Source organism: Carcharodon carcharias, chromosome 9, assembly GCF_017639515.1.
Source record: "Carcharodon carcharias isolate sCarCar2 chromosome 9, sCarCar2.pri, whole genome shotgun sequence".
NCBI lineage: Eukaryota > Metazoa > Chordata > Chondrichthyes > Lamniformes > Lamnidae > Carcharodon > Carcharodon carcharias.
The window spans coordinates 148,487,998-148,493,997 of NC_054475.1; positions in this window are offsets into that span (position 1 = coordinate 148,487,998).

Consider the following 6,000-nt stretch of genomic DNA (forward strand, 5'->3'; position numbering starts at 1 on the left):
GTGAGAGAGAGGGCTCTGTGTGTGTGTGTTAGAGAGAGAGAGGGGGCTGCGCGTGTGTGAGAGAGAGAGAGGGGTCTGTGTGTGTGAGAGAGAGGGGGCTGTGTATGTGTGAGAGAGAGAGAGAGAGAGAGAGGGCTGTGTGTCTGTGAGAGAGAGAGAGGGGTCTGTGTGTGTGAGAGAGAGGGGGCTGTGTATGTGTGAGAGAGAGAGAGAGAGAGAGAGGGCTGTGTGTCTGTGAGAGAGAGAGAGGGGGCTGTGTGTGTGTGAGAGAGAGAGGGGGGCTGTGTGTGTATGAGAGAGGGGGCTGTGTGTGTGTGAGGGAGAGACAGGAGCGAGCGTGTGTGAGGGAGAGAGAGGGGCGAGTGTGTGTGAGGGAGAGAGAGGGGCGAGCGTGTGGGAGGGAGAGAGAGGAGGCTGTGTGTGTGAGAGAGAGAGGAGCGAGCGTGTGTGAGGGAGAATGGGGCGAGCGTGTGTGTGAGAGAGAGAGGGGCGAGCGTATGTGAGGGAGAGAGAGGGGTGAGCGTGTGTGAGGGAGAGAGGGGCGAGCATGTGTGAGGGAGAATGGGGCGAGCGTGTGTGAGGGAGAGAGGGGCGAGCGTGTGTGAGGGAGAGAGACGGGCGAGCGTGTGTGTGGGAGAGAGAGGAGGCTGTGTGTGTGAGAGAGAGAGGAGCGAGCGTGTGTGAGGGAGAATGGGGCGAGCGTGTGTGAGGGAGAGAGGGGCGAGCGTGTGTGAGGGAGAGAGACCGGCGAGCGTTTGTGTGGGAGAGAGAGGAGGCTATGTGTGTGAGAGAGAGAGGAGCGAGCGTGTGTGAGGGAGAGAGGGGCGAGCGTGTGTGAGGGAGAATGGGGCGAGCGAGTGTGAGGGAGAGAGGGGCGAGCGTGTGTGAGGGAGAGAGACGGGCGAGCATGTGTGTGGGAGAGAGAGGAGGCTGTGTGTGTGAGAGAGAGAGGAGCGAGCGTGTGTGAGGGAGAGAGGGGCGAGCGTGCGTGAGGGAGAGAGGGGCAAGCGTGTGTGAGGGAGAGAAGGACGAGCATGTGTGAGGGAGAGAAGGGCGAGCATGTGTGAGGGAGAGAGATGGGCGAGCGTGTGTGAGGGAGAGAGATGGGCGAGCATGTGTGAGGGAGAGAGAGGAGGCTGTGTGTGAGAGAGAGAGAGGGCTGAGCGTGTGTGAGGGAGAAAGGGGCGAGCATGTGTGAGGGAGAGAGAGGGGTGAGTGTGTGTGAGTGAGAGGGGCGAGCGTGTGTGAGGGAGAGAGGGGCGAGCGTGTGTGAGGGAGAGAGGGGCGAGCGTGTGTGAGGGAGAGAGAGGGGCGAGCGTGTGTGAGGGAGAGAGAGGGGCGAGCGTGTGTGAGGGAGAGAGAGGCGAGCGTGTGTGTGTGAGGGAGAGAGGGGCGAGTGTGTGTGAGGGAGAGAGGGGCGAGTGTGTGTGAGGGAGAGAGGGGCGAGTGTGTGTGAGGGAGAGAGGGGCGAGTGTGTGTGAGAGAGAGAGGGGGCTGTGTGTGTGTGAGAGAGAGATGGGCGAGTGTGTGTGTGAGAGAGAGAGGGGTGAATGTATGTGAGAGAGAGAGAGGGGGCTGTGTGTGTGTGAGAGAGAGGGGGCTGTGTGTGTGTGAGAGGGAGAGGGGGCTGTGTGTGTGAGAGAGAGAGAGGGGGCTGTGTGTGTGAGAGAGAGAGAGGGGGCTGTGTGTGTGTGTGTGAGAGAGAGGGGTGCGAGTTTATGTGTGTGAGAGAGGGGCGAGTGTGTGTGTGAGAGAGAGAGGGGCGAGTGTGTGTGAGGGAGAGAGGGAGCTGTGTGTGTGTGTGAGAGAGAGAGGGGCGAGTGTGTGTGTGAGAGAGAGGGGGCTGTGTGTGTGTGTGAGAGAGAGAGAGGGGCGAGTGTGTGTGAGAGAGAGAGGGGCGAGTGTGTGTGAGAGAGAGAGGGGGCTGTGTGTGTATGAGAGAGAGAGAGGGGCGAGTGTGTGAGAGGCAGAGAGGGGGCTGTGTGTGTGTGAGAGAGAGAGGGGCTGTGTGTGTGTGAGGAGTGAGGGGGCTGTGTGTGTGTGAGGAGTGAGGGGGCTGTGTGTGTGTGAGAGAGAGAGGGCGAGTGTGTGTGAGGAGAGAGGGGGCTCTGTGTGATTGAGAGAGAGGCGTGAGTGTGTGTGAAGGAGAGAGGGGGATGTGTGTGTGAGAGAGGGAGGGGCAATTGTGTGTGAGGGAGCTGCGTGTGTGAGGGAGCGAGGAGAGAGTGGTGTGTGTGTGTGAGAGAGAGAGAGGAGCGAGCATGTGTGAGAGAGAGAGCGAGGAGCGAGCGTGTATGAGAGAGAGAGAGAGGAACGAGTGTGTGTGAGAGAGAGATAGAGGAGCGAGTGTGTGTGAGAGAGAGATAGAGGAGTGAGCGTGTGTGAGAGAGAGAGGAGCGAGTGTGTGTGAGAGAGAGAGAGGAGCGAGTGTGTCTGTGCGAGAGGTTGTGCCTGTGTGTGTGTGTGTGACTGGGGTGCATGAGAAGGGGGTGAGTGTGTGTGTGAGAGAAAGAGGTGAGTGTGTGTGTGAGGGAGAGAATAGTGTGTGTGTGTATTGTTTCATTCATTTATGGGATGTGGGCGTCACTGGCTAGGCCAGCATTTATTGCCCATCCCTAATTGCCCTTGAGACGGTGGTGGTGCATTGCCTTCTTGAACCGCTGCAGTCCCTGTGTTGTAGACAGACCTACAGTTCTGTTAGGGAGGGAGTTCCAGGATTTTGACCCAATGACAGTGAAGGAATGGTGATGTATTTCCAATTCAGGATGGTGAATGAGTTGGAGGGGAACTTACAGGTGGTGGTGTTCCCATCTATCTGCTGCCTTTGACCTCCTGAGTGGTAATGGTAGTAGTCATGGGCTTGGAAGGTGCTGGCCAGGGAGCCTTGGTGAGTTGCTATAGTGCACCGCTGCCACTGTGCGTCAGTGGTGGAAGGAGTGAATGTTTGTGGATGGGGTGCCAAGCAAGTGGGCTGCTTTGTCCTGGATGGCGTCAAGCTTCTTGAGTGTCATTGGAGCTGCACCCTTCCAGGCAATGGATAGTATTCCTTCACACTCCTGACTTGTGCCTCGTAGACAGTGGACAGGCTTTGGGGAGTTCGGAGGTGAGTTAATTGTCGCATGATTCCTAGCTTCTGACCTGCCCTTGTAGCCGTAGTATTTATATGGCTAGTCCAGTTCAGTTTCTGATCAATGATAACCCCCAGGATGTTGATCGTGGGGGAATTCAGCGATTGTAATGCCATTGAATGCCATGGGGCCGATTGGTTAGATTTTGTCTTGTTGATGGTGGTCATTGCCCGGCACTTGAATGGCACGAATGTTACTTGCCACTTGAGCCTAAGCCGCACGCGTGTGTGTGGGGGAAATTATGTATGTGGCCAACACCCAGTTTCTGGATTCTGATTCACCCTCACCCCTGCACACCAACACACACACTCACCCACTCTCACAGTGGGTGAGGGTGAGTGAGTGAGCATCCTGAGACTGGGAGTAAGCTGCACATATGCACACTCACCCTTTCACACTCTAATGATCATTTTCATTTATCAAGCAGTTTTTAAAACTATCAGTTTCTTCTTTTGACACTATATTTGCTCAGCAAGTTGTTTCTTTTCGTTAAGTCAGTTTTTTTTTGAAATTCACATTTAATGTTGTGCCAAACCTTATCTTTCCGAAATTTGCTTATCGGCCCCTTGAGTGAGAAAATAATTGAAATTTGGCCCCCCCATGCGATACGGTTGGCCAAGCCTCGATTAAATCATCCAATTGTCAAACCGCCAACAACTCTCCGCGTGCAGAAAAATATATTTTCTTCAATTTTTCATGTTTAAACAATTATAATTGGGGCACTGGTTTGAAAGGCTAGCCATCTTGAAGTACATTTACATTGGCATCCATTTACTTCTGATCACAAGAGCTTCCCTTGTTCACATTGCTGAAGCAGGCTCCCTTATCTTTGACACTAGGATTATAGGTCCACGATTCTGCTGCTGGCGCAGGAGAACGGGACTTAGCAGTGTAAATCCATAATGTCATTCTTTTCTGAATTAAGTTGAACAATGACCAGCACCTTTTGGAGATGAGCAGATATTGCTACGTTTTTCCTCCCCTTCCTCCACGTTGACGCCTATTAAAGCTACCCCTGTAACATTGGGTCCATCAGTAATGGTGCAGCTAAGTGAATGGACCGTTAACTGTGCCACATTGGTTCAGTGAGAGAAAGTACCACCTGTTGTAGCACTGTGCAGAACAAATCAAGAAGGTCCTAGATTTGGTTACTGGCCTATGCTGAGTTAGTCGATACTAGCCAGAGCAGCAATTGAGAGGGGAGTCTGCAACCACCCTCAGCACATATTAGTCAGGCTCCTCATGACTAATTCAGGTTCCCGTTACAAATTGTAAGTGTATGAGAGATCTTCGGAAAAGGACAGGATTAAATGTGGCTGTAATACTGACCATAGTCAAGATAGTTTAACGATCCTCTGTACAGGCTCACAGATGGAAAATGGTCACTTGAATGAGAGCTACAGGCATAAGGCAGCACCTTTTGGAGAGGAAGAAGACACAGTTTGGAAAAGTAGGGTAGAATATGGACCATTAAATTTTACCATAGAAACATTGTTTTTAACATCTAGTGAAAACAAATTATAAATTGGTACAATTTCTCTTTTAGCCAAGAAATGTGGCTGAAAAAGAATTTTCCTGTCGTGGTGGTGTGACTATCCCAATGGGAGGCTCATTTTACTGAGCTTGCCTATTTTTTTCTCTCCTTTAGATGGATTTATTGAACTAGTGGCCTAAAGCATCTTGTTCCCAGTAGGGTTTATGAAGAGTGCAGAGCAAAGCTGGAGAGATGTGACAAATGACATAGTGGCATTTATCCAAATAATTCCATTACTTGCAGCAAAGATCTTACAAGCATTTTGCTAAAGGTGACATATTTAACTGTTAGAAAATGTTATTTGAACATTTTATGGCCCTGTAGCAGGTGAATAGTTCCTGGTAATTGCTTTTAATTTTTTTCGAAAGTTTGAGAGGTTTCCATCTTATTCTCTCGGTACCTTTGTATTTTTCTGTATGCAAAACAAATATTGGAAAGGTTTGAAAGTAAAGAAGTGATTCACAAAGTCCACTCCAGTAACTGAGTGGGTAACTGCATTGCCTGCTTTGCTATTAAATTGTACAGATTAGAATTGTATTGCAGTCAAGGCAGAGTTAGCTGATCTTAGTCATGGTGACAGTGCCACAGTTAGCTTCAGTAACTCTGGATAAATGGGTGAAAATCAACTGGCATTCCCTGTGGTTAGCAGGGAAAGGCAGGATCAGGCTCCACTAAGATGGCCTCAATGGTTTAAAAGCCTTCTGACATTCTTTGTCTAAGTCAAGACTGACCACTAGTGTCACCAGTGATCGTAACGTGACACTCCTGCGTGAGCCCTCGCCTGATGGTAATGGAAGAACATTGATGCTTCAAAAAATGTCAGAGTTACTTTTACCAAATTCCATAATTATTAGATACAAGATGGTGCTTACCGCATGGTCACTAACCTGGTAAATGTCTAACTTATATTACATAGATTTATAAGACCATGAGATATAGGAGAAGAAGTAGGCCATTTGGCCCATTGAGTCTGCTCTGTCATTCAGTGAGATCGTGGCTGATCTGATAATCCTCAACTGCACTTTCCTGCCTTTTCCCCATAACCCTTGATTCCCTTACTGATTAAAAATCTGTGTATATCAGCCTTGAATATATCTAACGACCCAGCTACAGACTACAGTAAAGAATTCAAAACAAAAACAGAATTACCTGGAAAAACTTAGCAGGTTTGGCAGCATCGGCGGAGAAGAGCACAGTTGACGTTTCGAGTCCTCATGACCCTTCAACGGAACTGAGTAAAATTAGGAGAGGGGTGAAATATAAGCTGGTTTAAGGTGGGTGGGGTGGGTGGGGTGGGGGGGGGGCGGCGGGGAGAGAAGTTGGGGGGGTGTTGTAGGG